Here is a 19,498-nt window from a genome sequence, read left to right on the forward strand (position 1 = left end):
GGCCTTGGAGCGAGCGGCCTGCCGTGTAATCTCCTGCTTTCTTTGGAGGTCGGGCCTGTGCCTGGAACATCAGACAGCATCAGAAACAAGAATCAATAGAAGGGCAGGGTATGGATTACCGCCGGTGACGCAGGCCCGAGGAGGACCGGAGCTCACCCCTGCACAGGCTAACTAGGCCAGCTGGTGTCAGCCCTCTAGACATCAAAGACCGGACAAAGGACCTGAGAAGGGAGGAGAGAGCAGAGCGCACAAAGAGCCCAAGGGTGAAATATCCAGCACAGGCCAGGTGCAAAGTGGTTATCGCTGACTCCACAGTCCATGAGTGATTTTTAAAAAAACATTTCTGGAGAATGTATTTTCCTCTTTGACTTTTATTGAAGCAGAGGCCAATTCAGGCGAGAGACAGCCAAATGAAGCAATAGAAATAGAGTATCCCGCCTGAATCTGGCTTTTTGTAAGGGTGGGTGGAAAACACCGCTCCGCTGGCGGAGTTTCTCCTACACCGCGCTCCGCTTGGAGCAAGGAGTTCAGCAAAAGACTCCGCCTACCGTCCGAGGAACGAAGTTTACTGGCGTTGCACACGCTCACCACTATTTTCCAGAGGAGAGTGGTAGGAGCCTGTGAATTAATGTTCAAAAAGCCACATAAGGTGCCAACTGGCTGCAATGCATCCGCAGTCAGCACTGGCTTTTTAGCTAACACCATATTGCATTCTGGGGCTTGTGGTTTTCCTTTGAAATTGTTAATATAAATGCTTAAATCTCGCCCTATAAATTGCTGTTGCTAAAAGATCGGGCTGTAGGTTTGCCATCTAATATGGAGTACTTGGCACGAATGCTGAAAAAAATATTTCTGTTTGAACAGGGGCTTGCAAGAGGGACTCGGTTGGCAGTGCTGAACTGGTGCGGGTGAGAGTTCAGTGGGAAACTCAGTGTTAACTGAAAGAAGACGAGTGCTGAAATCTGTCATCGCCTTCCCCACTTGTCTCACTTTACATATTTCTGTTTTTCGCACATGTGCTCTCGCAGCGCCCCCTCTTTCTTGAACACACCCCTTTAAACCACTGTATTTTCTTTACATGCGCACTCCATAACCCCTTTCCCCCAATTATCCTGTTTCGCATGTTCTGTGTTTTTCCCTTTGCACATGCGTGGTGGAGCATGAGAACTCAGGGTATGGGCTCTGTCTTGAGGTGACTATTGGAGTGCGGTAGCTCTCAGGTGACCTGCTCTGTGCTGAGGAACATCTGCGGTTGTCAGGGAAGTTGGACCCACGTGCGGATCCGGTCCTTTCCCCACAGCAGGTAAGGGGAGAGGGGATTCCTAGAAACGTGGGCTGGCAGGGGTGAGAGTGAATGCTGTACACCAAGTGGAGGTGTGGTCACAGTGGCAGGAGAAGGGCAGTGTTGTGCTTTTCAGGGGTGGTTGAGTACTCCGCATGCACATGGAACTCTGCAGAATTCCACAGTTTTTCGGTGACCCAGCGGAATTCCAGAGTGAAACTCGGCATATACGCTGTAGGTCAGGATAGAGGTACATTTGGCACTTCTTGGCACTCATGCAATACACTTAATGGGAGAGCACCGACCCTTCTCAGGAACAAACAGATACTCTAAGTAGTGAGTACCTGCACTTCTATATTTTCATTTAAGGCACTACTGTGTGTGATTTTCAGTGCTCTATAAGCAAGGTAGGCCTCATGCCATTCTCATGCCAGAGATAGAAGTACATTGGTAGAGCTGTGTGTGAGTGTTTAAACGGTTTATCGGTGAAGTCACAGTTAAAGGGAGCTGTTTGAGGGTATTTGAGCTGCATATCATAGATTGCTCAAGTCACTTGTTTAGGTGTATTGGCAGAGCTGTGTGGGTATTTGTGCTGTGCAGCAGGGCTGCTAGGTTACGACTAAGCTACACTGGCAGAGCAGTACCTATGTTAGTGCCAGTTTTCTTTTGTGGGTATATGCCCACCTCCCACCCCAGATTATTATAATGCAACAATATAGTCTATTAAATCAAGCACAATATATATTTTATACAACTGTATTTTGAACTCATGTTTGAAAGGGCTTTCATGTGCAATGATGAAGAAAAAGGAGTTTTGGTGAACTAATGTAATTGCCTAAGACAACACAATCTAATTGGAGAAGCCACAATTTATCCAGTTTTTCTGATTTCACTGTGTACAAATCAGCCAGAAAATGGATATGTATTTGACCTTCCTAATGTTAACGATTTGTTTTTACTCTTTATGCTTTGTTCTGCTGTTTTCATACACCGCAAACTTGAAAAGAAAGGAGAGTTTTACATAAGCACCAGTTACATTCACAAGGTCAAGTTCATTTTTAGGAACTTGGGGATGATACGTGATAAGTGACATCAGGACTCAACCTTGGCTCCCCAGTTCTGAAGACAGCAACTGTGGCCATATTGCCACTTGGGGATGATAAGTGATAAGTGACATCAAGACTCAACCTTGGCTCCCCAGTTCTGAAGTCAGCAGCTATGACCATAATGCCACATTGTGGGTCGAGGGAGGCAGAAGCCACGTGAAAGCTTGTCTCGTTATTGGCACGAGGTTTCAACAGGACCTCGAGCTGAGTCAGAACCAGGCTTCAGCCTTGTTTAAGCTTTTAGTGACTCGCCCACCTATAATGACAACACAGGTGAGTCTAACAGGTTGGTGAGAAATTCATGTCTTCAACCTGGCACTTGCCATGACCGTTTTCCTTTCTACCACGTCTAGTTCCCAAGGAATGAAAATGACAGTGAAATCTAATGCCATGCCACCCATCTCTCTATCACCCCTACTGTTTCTTGGTGTCTAAATTCAAGTCTCTCAGTAAGTACAGACACAGACAGTCTTTTTGGATGGTACAGGGTAATATTATGGTGCATTTGTGGAGCGGCCTGCAGAGTTCTCCATCCAGTAAAACCATAGCAGTTTTGTTGGTCAAGGTTGATGTATTTATAGAACAATATTTGGATTGCATTTGCATTGCTGTACAGGATGAGTAGTTTGCTTCGGATTGAGACTGACATGCTTGGGGAGTGCATAGGGTGGGTCTTACTACTGATTTTTCTTGGTCAGTTTCTTTACCTTACTGATTTGCATTGGAAGAGGTCAGTGTGAGTCCAATTAAAGGGACTGGAGGGCGTGCTGCTGGTCAGCTATCGGTGGGACGGGCACAGAGGTAGGTGGGTCCTAGTGTCTGAGTAGCTTTGGGAACTAAGGGTTAAGATTAAGTTGTGTTGGAGTGTCGTGGTAATAGTTATTCCACCATCAGCCTAGGACTGCCGTTCAGGCTCCCTGGCATTTCCCCGATGGGCTACAGGACAAGGGGCTGTTACCGAGCAGGATGTGCTGTCATGACCCACCCAATCGTCTGCTCTAGAAGCTGCCTCCTGCAGGTTGATTTGCACATTTTTGACAGGGTTGGTTTCGGTTTCCAGTTCGGCAGTAATAGCCGATTTACAGGAAACAGTGTACATATTTTCTGAAAACAGACTTGTCTCCCATGCGGTTGGTGAAAGACACAGCATGCTAGACAGCTCAGTGAATCGTTCTGCCTCAAGGTTGGTGAATCTTCCATCGCAGATATCAGGCAAATGCTCTTGTAAAACAAGTGCCACCCAAATTAAGTGATTTTACATCAATGGTTGTTTAATTGTATGCATAATTATGCATTTACTTAACTTGCCACATAATCGAAAATCTGCTACAAAATTTATAAGTTTCAACAAAACACGAACTGGTCACCTTTTATTTGCTGATTGCTGTATCCACGTGTTAAACATGTATTACTTAAGCTTTTGTTCAGACAGTACTAATGTGTGAAATAATGCTGCCACATTATGTGACACACGATGCTGCACGATTCACCTTTCATTTCCCCATAATTCAGTCAATCCTGGCCCACAATTTAATCCCCAACTGCCAAATAATTTCAAGTGCCCTGAGTAACACCCAACAACAGTCTAGATGCCTTGTGCAGTGGTACCAGAATAGTGAGTACTTCATGATAAGCTACAAAAAGATTGTAGCAAAAAATCCTGATAACCAAAAATACTAAAACTGTAAGTTTATATATAGATACATACAGTTTACTATTCTTAAATACAAATGCTCTACTAATTTATATACATATTTATACATATATTAGATAATCGTAGTGCGCCTCAGGCTCAGCCAGTCGTCATCCTCAAATACTACAAGGAATAATTTGAGTACGTCTCAGTTTCAGGCAGTCATCATCCTCAGCCACTAAGCAGTAATCCCAGTAGAACTCCAGTTTAGGTAATGATCACACTCTGAGGAGCACTCCTATCTATTTACATCCCAAGTTAAGGTAATCCTCATGCTCAAATATTAAGGGGTAATCTTCGTGTGTCTCAAGTTTAGGTAATCATCATACTCAGAGATTATGGAGTAATCCTAGAACCCCACCAAATACTTGAGATCACATATGCGAAAATCCTAGTAACTCTCTAGCAATGACCTTTCACTTCTCAATCACTGAGGTTCAGATTGGAGGTAACATTAGAACTCAGATATTGGCTTTCACCTCAGAGGTATCCCCGATACCTATCAGATATTCTATCCAGGTCTGGGGTTATTCTGTCAACTCACTTTAATATCTAGCCTGGAAAAACTCTAGAGCTTCTCAAACGTGGATTTGTAATTTATGGGCAACCCTTGAATCTTTCTAACATGGATCTGCAGTTTTGCTTCAACGAGGATATTCAAAAACTGGAGTACACCAGGTCGCCCCAAATATATACATATTGTAATTGTATTTATATAGCGCTTACAACCCCTGATGAGGTATCAAATCGCTTTTTGGCGAGTAGCAAGCTACCCCGGAACCCAAGATGAAGTAGTAGTGGATTAGTATAGGGGAATATGAATACAGTATTATTATTATTATGAGTTAATTTGAGCAGAGGATATGTGAATTTGTTAGTTGGATTGACTAGACTAATGGAGGGATAGAGGAGGGAAGAATCCAGAATTGTTAATTGGGAGTGTATAGTAATAGGATGAGGCTTGGGATAAGTAAAGGAGAAATGGAGGAGGGAAGAGTTTGTGGAAAGGGTTAGTGAGATCATAGTAGCAGGAGGGGTTTTGGATGAATCAAGGTGAGATAAATGAGGGAGAATTTAGTGGGGTTGTTTGGGAGATCATGGTAGTAAACTGAAGTTGAGCTGGATGCGGTAGAGGAGGGAAGAGCTTAGGCAGGGTTATTTTGGAGTTGAAAGTAGTGGAATGGGTCTGGGATAAGTCAGAGTGGGAATGGAGGATACATTCATAGAGACATAGGGTGATGGGGAGACAGAGTACAGCTTACAAGAGAGTACATTTATATTATTTTTCTTGTTTATTATTTTATTTATTTCTATATATATATATATATATATATATATATATATCCCCTTCTGTGGCCCAGGACGTAATGGTTATGTCCTGAGGCACAGTGCTCGTGTGCCCAGGATGTAACCATTACGTCCTGGGCACAGAGCCCAGAGGGAGCGCCCACCCTCCCAAGGCAGGGATGGAAGGGAAAGACATTCCCCTGCCTCCCCCAACCCCCCCACCCCCCCTGTGACATCAGCGCGCGATCGCACGCTGATTGTCACTAGGCCTCCTCCTTCGCGCTGGAAGCTCAGCTTCCAGCGCGATGATAGGAAGAGAAATGCAAAGCATTTCTCTTCCGTTCACGTGGAGGAGGCAAGAGAGGCTTCAAAGGGAAGGAAAGGAATTTCTTTCCCTTTGAAGTCTCTCTCAGCGTTTCAAAAGCCGGATTGCAAAGCAATCCGGCTTTTGAAACGCCCACTAGACAGCAGGGATTTTATTTATCTAAGTGAAACTGGCATGAGGGAGCGACCCCTTGGGCAAGGGTCGCTCCCAGGGGGGGGCAATTTTTTAAGGCCTTTTCTGCCCCCCCCCCCCCCCCTCTAAGCACTAAGCACCAGCACTTAGGCAAGGGTCGCTACCCTGGAGGGGCAAATTGTATTTAGGCCATTTCTGCCTGCTTTGGGGGCAGATTGGCTGATTTTAGGTCAATCTGCCCCCAAGGGGGGCAGAAACCACTAGGCACCAGGGATCTTTTTTTTTGCGCCGTCACGCAAGGGGAGCAATCCCGTAGGCAAGGGTCGCTCCCCGGAGGGGGGGCACATTTATTTTAGGCCATTTCTGCCCCCCTGGGGGCAGATCGGCCTATTGTTATTAGGCCGATCTGCCCCTAGGGTGGGCAGAAACAACTAGGCACGGGGATTTTTTTTTTGTGCCAATTTCACGCAAGGGGAGCGACCCCGTAGGCAAGGGTCGCTCCTCGGGGGGGTTGGGGGGCAAATTTATTTTAGGCCATTTCTGCCCTCCCTGGGGGCAGATCAGCCTATTGTTATTAGGCCGATCTGCCCCTGGGGGGCAGAAACCTCTAGGCGCCAGGGCAAATTTATTTTGGGTGTTTTGTTTTTTGTTTGTTTGTTTTTTTAGAGATGGGGAGTGACCCATTAGGCAAGGGTCGCTCCCCTGGGGGGCAAATTGTATTTAGACCATTTCTGCCCCCCTTGGGGGCAAATCGGCCGATTTTAGGTCAATCTGCCCCCAAGGGGGGCAGAAACCACTAGGCACCAGGGATCTTTTTTTTGGGCGCCGTCACGCAAGGGGAGCGATCCCGTAGGCAAGGGTCGCTCCCCAAGGGGGTGAGGGGGCAAATTTATTTTAGGCTATTTCTGCCCCACCTGGGGCCGGCTAATCTAGAGGCCAAAATCCACAGGTAGGCACATTGCAAAAAACAACTCTGTTTTCTGTGAAAAAATGTGATGTGTCCACGTTGTGTTTTGGGCCATTTCCTTTTGTGGACGCTAGGCCTACCCACACAAGTGAGGTACCATTTTTATCGGGAGACTTGGGGGAACGCTGGGTGGAAGGAAATTTGTGGCTCCTCTCAGATTCCAGAACTTTGTGTCACCAAAATGAGAGGAAAAAGTGTTTTTTTTGGCCAAATTTTGAGGTGTGCAAAGGATTCTGGATAACAGAACCTGGTCAGAGCCCCACAAGTCACCCCATCTTGGATTCCCCTAGGTTTCTAGTTGTCAAAAATGCACTGGTTTGCTAGGTTTCCCCAGGTGCCGGCTGAGCTAGAGGCCAAAATCTACAGGTAGGCACTTTGCAAAAAACACCTGTTTTCTGTGAAAAAATGTGATGTGTCTACGTTGTGTTTTGAGCCATTTCCTTTCGTGGGCGCTAGGCCTACCCACACAAGTGAGGTACCATTTTTATCAGAAGACTTGGGGGAACACAGAATAGCAAAACAAAAGTTATTGCCCCTTGTCTTTCTCTACATTTTTTCCCTCCAAATGTAAGGCAGTGTGTAAAAAAGACATCTATTTGAGAAATGCCCTGTAATTCACATGCTAGTAGGGGCACCCCGGAATTCAGAGATGTGCAAATAACCACTGCTTCTCAACACCTTATCTTGTGGCCATTTTGAAAATACAAAGGTTTTCTTGATACCTATTTTTCACTTTTTATATTTCAGCAAATGAATTGCTGTATACCCGGTATAGAATAAAAACCCATTGCAAGGTGCAGCTCATTTATTGGCTCTGGGTACCTAGAGTTCTTGATGAACCTACAAGCCCTATATATCCCTGCAACCAGAAGAGTCCAGCTGACGTAACGGTATATTGCTTTAAAAAATCTGACATCGTAGGAAAATGTTACAGAGTAAAACATGGAGAAAAATGGCAGTTTTTTTCACCTCAATTTCAATATTTTTTTATTTCAGCTGTTATTTTCTGTAGGAAACACTTGTAGGATCCACACAAATGACCCCTTGATGAATTCAGAATTTTGTCTACTTTTCAGAAATGTTTAGCTTTCTGGGATCCAGAATTGGTTTCTCACCCATTTTGGTCACTAACTGGAAGGAGGCTGAAAGCACAAAAAATAGTAAAAATGGGGAATGGCCCAGTAAAATGTCAAAATTGTATTGAAAAATTGGGTTTTTCAATTCAAGTCTGCCTGTTCCTGAAATCTGGGAAGATGGTGATCTTTGTTGGTGCCATTTTCAGGGAAAAAACCACGAGCTGCCTTCTGCAGCCCTTTTTCCCATTTAAAAAAAAAAAAAAAAAAATTTCACTGTATTTTGGCTAATTTCTTGGTCTCCTTCAGGGGAACCCACAAAGTCTGGGTACCTCTAGAATCCCTGGGATGTTGGAAAAAAAGGACGCAAATTTGGCGTGGGTAGCTTATGTGAACAAAAAGTTATGAGGGCCTAAGCGCGAACTGCCCCAAATAGCCAAAAAAAGGCTTGGCACAGGAGGGGGAAAAGGCCTGGCAGCGAAGGGGATGTATATATATATATATATATATATAGATATATATATATATATATATATAAAATTTATTTACATTTTTCTTTTATTTATTATTATGTATTTATTTAATTTAAAATTTGAATTTTATTTATATATTTTATTAATTGTATTTAATTTTTCTCTAGTACAGTAGGACTAGAGTAATAAGTAAATAGATATGTGAATACTTAGTAAGGGAATATATGTGCGAGGAATATAATAATGGGTATAATATGAGAAGAAAAGTAGTATTGTATAAACACAGACTTTCAAGATTTGTAATATTGAAGTTAATTAATAAGTGTACTTTTATAATATTCATTTATATTTCCTCAATTTTTGAATAGTGAAATGCTTATAATAAAACGTTTGATCATTGTGATATAAAAACGAAGGAAGGGATTCATAAGTATCTAATGTAACAACTTATCTAGGAGCTATGCAATGACCTATGAACATGTTAAGCATAGAATAATGAACACATATATATCTATATACAGACACATTTACACATACACACACGCAAGATAGTTACAAGTGGTTCTTATATTTGGGGGTAATGAATTCCATAGTTTGGCTGCTTGAACAGAGAAGGATGTACCACCTATTGTCTTTTTCTTGCAGGGGAGATGTGGGCTTGTGACTTTACATGTAATAGTAGCCTGATACTGTGTTCTGAATATGTTGTAGTTTTTTCATAATAGATAGTGATGATCCATGGTAGAGGCCATTGGCATAATCCAGTTTGGAAAGTACAAGAGAGATAGTATCCTGCACCTTGTGTGGAAATCCGAGTTGGGTGAAGATGCGTTTCAGAGCCTTCAAGGTGATGAAGTTTGATTGCGCTAATTTGTCCACTTGGACATTCATTGTTAACTTGGAGTCCACGGTAATTCCAATGTTTTTAACTTCCTTGGATACCTGAGGAGATGGTCCGAGACTGTCAGGCCAGGCTCACAATGGGTCATAATTTTTCCAGTCGCCACATGTGACAAGTTCAGTTTTGGAAGTATTTAGTTTGAGATGGCTCCAAGTCATCCACTGATCAACGGCTCTGAGGCAACTGAAGATTTGTGAGTTTTCAATATCTATGGGCCATTCCAATTTAAGTAGTATTTGTGTGTCATCTGCATAGTTGTAGCATGTGAGTTGAAAATCATTGGTCAGTTCTGGTAATGACATCATGTAGATGTTGAAAAGCATAGGTGAGATGATTATTCCTTGGGAGAGCCCTACTTTTGTGAGGTAGGGTTTGGACAAGAAGTGGGGGAGAATAGAAAATATCAGTTCTGTTTTGAAGGTAGGATATAATCCAGTCAAGAGCAGTCCCTTCTATGCCAACTTCGTGGAGTCTTTAAATTAGGGTGTCAGGGTCAACAGTATCAAAGGCAGCCGAGAGGTCCAAGAGCAGTACTGCAGCAACTGCACTCCGGTCGACTGTGTTTTTAAGATCATCCCAGATCGCTATGAGTGTGATTCAGTGTCTCTTCTTGGGGGGAATCCAGTTTGGTAGTCTGAAAGTATGGAATTGTCTTCAATTGATTGTGACATCTGGGCGAATGCTGCTATTTCTATCAGTTTGCCCAGGAAAAGGTCCATTTGTGATTGGCCTGTAGTTGCTAGGGTCCTGTGTGTCTAGGTCTGTTTTCTTTAATAACAGACGTTTGTATGCCTTTTTTCAGGTCTTCAGGAAAAGTCCCTGTAGTTAAATAGTTATTGGTGATTCTTCTTACAGATGTGGCAGCAGAAGTAGATACAGAATGTTTTTGAAGATGTGTGGTGGACAAGGTTCAGAAGGGCAACTGGAAGACCTATTTACTTTGAACAAATCCATAAATTGACCTTGTGATATTTGTTTGAAGGAGTGGAGAGGCTGGGTTGGTTTATTCTTGGAGGGGATTTTAGGGTAGGCGTTGGTGCTGATGATTTTCTTCTGTTTTAAATAGGAGTCCAATCTATCTGCCCTGGTTGTGTAATGAGTTGCCAGTTTGTTCGTGAAATCTTGAGTAGTGGGATGACTTCCTTCCATGCATTTAGGTTTTTGAAATTCATTGAGAATTTAATAAAATTCTTTGGTTGCAGATTTAGCATTTAGAATTCTGTCTGAGTAGTACCTTTTTATTAGCTTTTTTGATTGATGATTTGTATATACTGTTAAGTTTGTGTAGCTGAAGTTTGTCTTGAATGTTTTTGTTTTGAGACAGGTCCATTGCAACCTTCTGATTTGCTGCTTTGTCTTTTTAAGTTCTGTGTTTCTCCAAGGTGTTGGTTTTCTTTTGTCCTGTTTAGTTTTTCTGAGTGGTATTACGATATCAAAAGCTTCCTGTAGGTACTCAGAAAGGTTTGGAACATAATTAATAGTATCTCGATCTGTGTTGGCTGTTAGTTTTGTTTCTAAGTCTTCAAAATTGAGTTTGCTCCATGGTCGATAGATGCATGTATCTACGTTTCTACAGTGTGTGTTGATTTGTGGTGTTTTATGTCAGAAAGTTATAAAATGGTGGTCTGACCATGTTATTAGCGTGATGCTATGAACGGTAACTAGTTCAGGCTTTTCAAAAATGACATCTAGGATGTGTCCAGCGATGTGTGTGGAAATGTGTACAATCTGATGCAGGTTTAGTGTAACTAGGCCAGTGGTGATAGCTTTTGGATTTGGCATATTGAGTTTGTGAAAGCTAATGTTTAGATCGCCAAGAATGCATAGGTTTGAGTATAATGTTATAAGGTTTGAGACTGTATCTAGAAAAGTGTCTGGGAATGTTGAGTTGTTAGGTGGAGATCTGTAAAGGAAGAGAAAGTTAAAGGAGGAAGTTGGTGCAGGGTTGCATCTGGTGAGGGGGGCCTCACAACCTTGTATGGGAATGTTGTCTGTTTTACTGAGATGCATTGCTTGTTTGAATATAATAGCTAGTCCACCTCCTCTCTTGCCTATACGATTTTGTGTGATGGTTTGATAGCCCAGAGGAATGACTTCATGCAACACTGGGGCCATGTCATCTCCCAACCATGATTCCATTACGAATAGTAAGTCAGGTTGTGTGTCCGTGAGCAGGCAGTAGATGTGGCGCTTCAATCATACCATGTAATTGATTGTATCAGATCCCTTCTATAACCCTCAATTATTTAAAATCTAAATATTTTATTTGTATAATTCATAAGGGTGAAGAGACATGGAGAAAAATTACAACAGGGATAGATTTGTTTCACATTAGTTTTTACTCCAGTGCTGCAGCTGAGGTGTAGAACTGTTTATATACAAAATATCCTTTGTTGTCCCATACACCACTTCTTGTCAAAGATGACCTTTCCAAAAGTATAACCCCAGGGACCAAACAGTCCACAGCAAAAGGGGTACTGGCCACAATTCTGACCAGATGTTGATCATATAAAGAATATAAAAAAACAATTACAGGAATTAACATGGTTAAAATGGTAAGAACCTGAAAGCCTTCCCAGATGTAAACATCTAAGACATAGATCATACGTTGCCTAGCAAGACACCCAGGTATCCCAATATGCCTGAGAAGTAGAGGATTGGATGAGCGATAAAGTAGCCTGTGCCTTAATGTATCAAAGTGTTAGCTACTGCTGGGTCACAGGACGAATAAAATTAAGGTGGCAGTGTGTGGAGTAGAAGCAGAAGTGTTCTCTTCTGAGCATGAGATGCTATTACCTTCTGTCTCCCTCTTGATATCGGCCGACAGCCCACTGTGTACCCAGCGTCAACTTGCAGAGGTTCAGACCGTGGAAGGCAATTTGTGACCTCTTGACCAAGCCCGCACTTTTCCCCTGGTTCCATGCATTTACTGGCTCAACAGCAATTTGCTTTGGTGCTTCATCCACTTACACCAGCCACAAACCTGTTGTCCACCAGGAATTCACAGGACTCATCTTAAACATGCCCCTGTTCCTTGCCCTTCAATCACCTGCTACAGGCCTGATAGCAACTTGCCCATGGGTCAACCTACCACCTACTGAGCTCCTGCAGGCCTAACTGGAACTTGCCAGTGTGCTCTAGCTTGCTGTGTGGCTGCTCCACCTGCAGACCTTCTTCAAGGGTGTTGCCTACTTTATATCGGGCCTATTCAGATAGTTAAGAAAGCTGAGGCAGACTGGTCTCATGAAAGTTTGAGTTAACAGATTCTGAAATACATGAACCATGGATATAGAAGCACAAATTAATAGGTGGAACATAAGCCAATCAGAGGACAGCATCAGTGTCCCACTGGTGAAGGCAGTTTTCAACACAGGGGGTATAACTGGGAAGTAATCCAGTAGGGGAATGACTATTGTGAAGATGTGGACAAGTGTGAGATTCCATGCATTGCCAACAGTGGCTCATTCTAGTGATCTTTGAAAACCATATGAAGTATTCAAAAGAAGCAATTTGGGTCATTTGAGTGATTCCAGGATGTTTCTGCACGTATCACATGCTCATGTGAATGAATAAAGATACTAAATATATGAAGCTCTGAAGTACCCCTGATTCCTATTAGTCATTGCTATTCAGCTGTGGTGTATGTAATCTTAGTACCCCTTGGATCTTGTTATCCAACCACGAGCATCCCTGTTCCATTCTGACACAAATGTACTTACATTGGTACTGTGCCAAATGAGAGCTTAAAAGTGGTCCCCGGCCTTATAGCTATGGAGGCTCCTGTCTGAAGCACAAGGATAGGTAGTTCTAGTAAGTCATCTTGTCTTCCATCTTTGAAGTATTATCCCCGGTAGTAAACCATATTCTGGACTTTAAATACAAGCAAGGTAGTCAGATGTACAAAGCTTTGAGGGTGGATGTGTCCACCAGCTGTTGCTGAAAAATTATGATGAAAGTTAAAACACACAAAATACATCTGGGAACAAATTTGACAAGCTGTACAAATTCATCACTTTTTGCTAATTTATTCCCCTGGGTGCATTTTAGAGAATTTCAAAGTTTTGCAGATTTTCGGGCAGATTACACCCTCCACATCCTCACAGTTTGGCAAACACTAAAAATCACTAGGAAACATCACGAAACATGAATTAGGATCGTTTTGGGGATTTAAAAAAAAGGGCGTGTCACATATTTTTGCTTCTGTTTCTACACCCATGCACTCTGGAGAACGGTACATCCCTATGCCCTGTTGACTTTACATGGGGTATTAATTTGGAAGTTATATCCCTTCCTGATGCACATGGCCTTCAGTACCAGGTTCCAATCACAGTACTACATGCGTTTCTTTTTTTAAATAAATTCCTTCATATTTCTGACCTTTTAAGCTAAAGACTTAACCGTAGATCTCTCTATAGCCGTTTCTAAGCCACATTGAGCAATATTCTGTCTTTAGTACTCATCTGTCTTGTGCCGCAGTGCGTTAAAATAACTTAAACCTACATCTCTTATCACTGATTGTACAACAGAACGTTTAGGATAAATATCGTCTGACGACATATCTCCTAAATATTGTTTACAAAAAAAGTGGCCCATTAGGTGTAGATTTTCTATTATCTCCAATAAGGCGACATTTTTGTATATAACATTTAAAACACAATATATTTGTCAGGTGATATTTCAGGTATGATATTCTGGTTCCATAAATATGCCGCCTCCACCCGGTGAATTCAGGCTGCCACTGCCCCTTACATACACAACACTGATTAAGCGCACACCTTGCCTATTGGCTTAGGGATGGGACGTGCTTTGCTCATGCATTATTCCACCATGTTTAAGGGGGTGTCTCATTTCAGTGGGAGCTAATTGCACCCCATTATCAGAAATTACAAGGTGTAAAAGACCTCCACATTAAACCATGTCTGAAAGCAATCTCTCGACACTCCTGTATGTCTGGAAATGGACCATACACACTTCTATCCACTAATAGTTAACAAATAGCTAATGTTACTCCTGTCAGGAGGAACATTATTGTTTGAAGGCGTGTGTGGTAATTGCACACATTATTTACCATGCTCCCTCCATCTTTCTACATTTTTGCACATATCCCCTTAAACATCTAATTTAAAGGACACGATTCAGAGATATCTTCTTCTGCTGCGCAGCGTTTCACAGTACACAGGAACTAATGTTTCCTCCATGAAGCACTGGCAGGTGATGGTGAGGATTCTTAACTCCACTGACGAAGACATATTGGTAATACGCCATTGATCAACCTATACCAGCAGCTTAGATTGAACAGTGGCTCCAGCCACCGACAATTGACTACCTGGTTCAAAACATCACCATTCTTTAATTGCCAGATCACCACCTCAAGATAGAGGAACACTAACTTATCAACTGTGGAAACCAAATAACAAATTCGTTAACCAGGACTAAACCTGACGAAATCCTGGAGCCTGTCTTGCTAGAAAGTATGGGTCTAAACGTATATTGAGGTAATTTAAACAGCACTGTCTGCTAGGAACATACTTTTACAATCTCTCTTTGTGATAACAATTCTGCCCATAACTTTTTCATCAAATTCTGAAATACCCTATACAAACACAACCCACTCTAAAATTCCACATAACATTAGAATGCAAATTTTACCTGTGAACAAATAAAACTGGAGATTTCATTTTACTGCAAAAAGGAGTACGCTCTGCGCTCAATTTTGAGAACCAATTTGCTTTGTTTTATCCTCAGTGGATACGGAAACCGAAAAGAGAGCCTGAGTTTGACTTGTTTTCATTACACAGAAGCACAGTCTGCAGGGGCATATTTGGTGAGTCTCACGGATCAAAAATACAAAGTATATTTGCAGAAAAACTAGACCTGATAGCAGCACTGACTAGGTTATTATTTTCCTTTTCCCCTCTAACTTGGCCTTGGGCCCTTCAGTTTATGCCAAAATAAACCTGACCATTACTCTCGTTTCCTGACATGTTTCGTATTGATGTAGTGCAGTCAGCAAATTACAACATGTAGGCCTGGTCTACCGCTCCTTTAACTCCACTGGGAGGAAAGACAGCCTGCAAGCTTCGGACCTGCAATGTCAACCCATCTCACAGGCCTTGGCAAAAGTTTTCAGATTTGCTTAATTTTTTCCCATAGGGCAGTGTTCCCAACCTGTGGTTTGGGGGCCTACGGGGGTTTATGAAGCTTCCTCAGATGGTCCGTGATTGCTTAGAAAATGAATTAATACTGTAAATATCAGGGAATTTGAAATTGGAGGCTAAACATTAAATTAGTATCCTCAGATTGATTCATGGGAGCAGTGCAGGTACATCCAACAGAATATAGAAGTAATAATGTGTGGCTTCAATTGGATTTTGAAAATCTCCAACCTTCCGATTAAAATTTATATTTTTTTTATTTTATTTGTTTGTGAATTAAATAAAACGTGTCACCATTTGTGCACGTGTTTGATGGAATGCTTGTTTCTGTATTTTGTGTGTATTGTTTTGCAGTTGAAATTGTCAACAATGTTTAGGCCTGGGTAATAATGATCCAGTGGGGGTCCCCGGGTTCCAGTAATTATAAAGTGGGGGTCCACAGACGTCAAAAGTTTGGGAACCACTGGTGTAGGTTATTGCCCTTTGTTTTGCACTTTCATAGAGATCAATGGATGCTGTTACAAATTTACAGCAAAGTACTAAAACCAGGTTCTTTTTAATAATGTCTTGTGTAAAACGCAGATTTTTGTAGAATGCAGTGAATCACTGATATTGTCCCAAGGTTTCCCTCTTGTTTCTAGGGCCCTCTGGCACTGAGCAATAGAAACTGTCCAGATTGTCACTCTTAAGTCGCAAACAAGGCTTCCTGTGGCCTTAATTGAGATGCTACCAAAATCTTCTTTCATTGTTCGTATCAGGATTATAGGAAAGGGAACACAAATGATTACCAAGGAAGGACTGGAAACCAAAATCAGCCCTGGCAAAAGTGTTTGAATGAGATCCACACTGCAAAGACCAGAACTAGAATGGAGCCACAGGTGCATGATTGGTTCACAGCACCAAATCCTGGTTTGAAAGCAGCCCCATAGCCTGCAGCGCAGCAGGACATAACATGGGTGTCAGCTTGGCCAATCCAGCCCTAAATGTGACTGTACCTCCGAATCCAGGGCTGAAAGTACTTCATTCTTATGGATGGGTCACCAGGCCATACCTTGGAATCTGCAGCTCACGAATGGTATTTTCAAATCACCAGGGATCACTGATGCATTCACTGCCTAATAGTTCTGTGGTTATGAGAGTTTTTTCCTTCCTACTACTAGCTGTCTAGAATTTATTCCATCTGTGGATTGCTCCAGCCTCGGCATCCTCTCTTTCTTAGTCAGGGGCGCTGGGGTAGTGGGAGAATAGGAGCAGAATTTGGGGTAGTAGGAAGGGTAGACCGCGGATCTGTAGAAGTCAAATGACCCTGTTTGCAATTAACAGAGCCACTGCAAGCATTATCAGTTGCTACACCCCCACATTGGCTACTGGAGGGCTAGGGATGGGTCTCAAGAAACATTAGACACATTCACAGCACAAAGTTGGGGTTACTCGAGTTCTAGCTTAATGACATCTTAGGCAGAGCTGGGAAGGGGGAAAACAAAATTGTTGGTACAGTATAAATATGCCGGCCTGGCACTGTGACTATTTGAGCTGCTCGCTAGCAATTGTCTTTCACAGTCTACTGGTCATCCTCCATTGTGGCTCGGCTGATCTAGTTCTTTACATTATGGCATATTCTCTGAAGGACTCAGAGCAGATCCCTGTGCTCAAGCCGCTGATCTCCTTTTACTGAGGAGTGCTCCTTGCCGATAGGGTGTCCCCTGTAGCTGGCAGATCAGGGCACAGGTGAAACACTTCTTCCACGATTGGCTCCAGGCGCAGTGGAACAAGCACTAAGCTTGTCGATGTCCAGGAAGACCCTAATCTGATCAACGTGGGAGGTGTGGGAGATTCAAAGTGATGGCTTGAGCTGCCAAATAATACATTCCAGGTGAGCTGTATTTTGCTACATCTCCCAACCAATGTAGGACATTACCCGAATACCAAATACTTTGGCCACTTTGGGAAGAAAGGATGTTTCCACATTTTCCCCCAAAAAAAGTGAAGACAATGCAGGTGGGACATTTGGTACAGACAGCTCCAGGCGTTAGACATTTCACAAGAGAAAGCGTTTGAAGAATGGAGAACAAGGACTTTAGTTATTACGCAGTGGTTAATTTGTGGCAAAAGTTGCAGGCCGTTGGCACCAGCATTCACAGTTGTTGGGCTGGAGAGAGCATGCACAGGCTCCCAGTCTGCATGGGAGCGCCCTGGCTGGGCGCTCCCAGCCAATCCTAACGCTACTCTGAGCTTAAGGATTGGACGCAGGGCAGGCTGGCAGCCTATGCCTGCACCCTGCAGCAGAGGAGACGGAGGAGTGGAGTGACGTGCAGGTGTTTTTAAAAAAAATTAATTTAATGTTTATTCCCCCTCTGTGAGCCGCGCTACTCATTTCACACCCCATGAGCCGTGACTGATGTGTAGGTGGTTTTTAAGAAAGACATTGTTGCCAAAGTTCCTTCTGTTTCAAAGTTGTGAAACACCCATTTTCAAGACAAGAAAATGATGCATCTGTTTTCAGCATAACCGAGCACTCAAGGTATTGCCAGAGTGCTTAGAAACCATGAAGAGTGGAAAAATCGACAGGCCAAGAGTGGGCCAATCACTGAGATCAATGTAAGACTTAAGATGCCTAGTGAAAACATTGCACATCCCTACGGCTGATAAACCTAGTCTAGAAATGTGCAAGAAAAAGAAGCATAACCTCACTACTGTGAATACTATTCAGAGCATTCGCTCTAGGCAGCATTCCACGCAGAACCCATATCAACACATTACACCCCAGAGCAATTCCCAATGGTTTAGACTATTCACAAGCATTCCTTCAATCACCTTTTGTGTGTTTGATATAACACCTAAGTGGTCAAGGATATGCCCAAATGTGGGTCCCTAGCCTGATGTGCCATTGGATCTAAGCTAATTCAAGCTCTCCATCCATCACCTTGTTTTTGCAAATGATCCAAGCTCTACTTCACTAATGAGGACTAAATCTGTCTGGGGTTGCTTGTGGTCTCTTCTGAAAGAGGACTCATGGTAGTTCAAGATAGACTGTTCCAAAAAGAAGAGTCAGTACTGATTTACATAAGGCAGGCCTCTGTCTACAGTGGTATAGTGGGCGAAAAATAATGGGCCTGAATGCTATCAAGAGCTATAGCCAGTTGTTTCGACTATTTTCAAGTATTGCTCCTTTCGCCTTTTGTGTGTCTGATGCTCTGCGACCCCTGCCTTATTACAAGAATGTACTGGTTTACAAATTGCTTTGTGGGTGAAGACTGTGAGGAACAAGCTGAAGGAATAAGGGCTGTGGACAGATGGGAGGGTAGGAGGTAGGGCCAAAGAAGGGAAGGGGCTACATGCAGCTCTTATGGATTAACCCCTGCTGGACCTCCACTAGCTGGTGGCGTGTAGTGGAACTGCCCTGCTGGCTGGTATGTTGCATATTCTATCAAGTCATTGACCTTAGAGTTATCTGCCTAGTGCAAACACAGGTCACTGAATCTGCCACAGCCCCACCAGCCTCCAGAATCGTTGATCTGCTTTCTGACGTGATACCACTGATCCACTGATCTCCAGTCTTATCAGCTTTCCAGAACAGCGGTCTGCTACCCGACATGTTAGTACATCTTACCCGGCCCCATCAGCTGCCATTCTGCAGCCCATGTCGATGGTCTCTCCAGGAGTCTACCAGTCTTCCCTTTGTAATGGTCTGCCACCATCATGTTTTTTTGGCTCTGCCACAGTCAGAAGCATCGGCCTGCTGCCTGACATGAAAGTAACTGTACCACAACTTATCAGGTTTTATTAGAGACTACTACAAGCCAGCAATTTGCCTGGAATTTCTCAAGCCCTGATGTACGCAGTAGCACGATTGCATGGGTGCAAAAACTAACAAGCACATTGGGCCCCCATCCTTCATTTGGGAGGACGTGGTCCCTTCACTCCTCTGTGCCACTATTGACAGCTACACCGCTGGCCCTGCCGGCTTTCCATAGATCTGAGCTTGAAACAGGGGTGGGCGAGCCCCTGGAAGCGCCAACAGATGCCTGGATCCGGCTCAGCTCGATGTACTCTGGGACCCTCTAGCCCGAAACGAGTCAAACCTTCGTGTGGCTTCTTACTACC

General features: G+C 43.1%; 1 protein-coding gene across 2 annotated transcripts in view; it reads left to right on the plus strand.

The window, feature by feature from the left end:
• ARHGEF10L (Rho guanine nucleotide exchange factor 10 like) overlaps positions 1-19,498 on the plus strand; it is a 552,090-nt gene that overhangs the window by 39,715 nt on the left and 492,877 nt on the right. The window lies entirely within an intron of this gene.

The sequence above is a fragment of the Pleurodeles waltl genome, chromosome 6 (assembly GCF_031143425.1).
Source record: "Pleurodeles waltl isolate 20211129_DDA chromosome 6, aPleWal1.hap1.20221129, whole genome shotgun sequence".
Lineage (NCBI taxonomy): Eukaryota > Metazoa > Chordata > Amphibia > Caudata > Salamandridae > Pleurodeles > Pleurodeles waltl.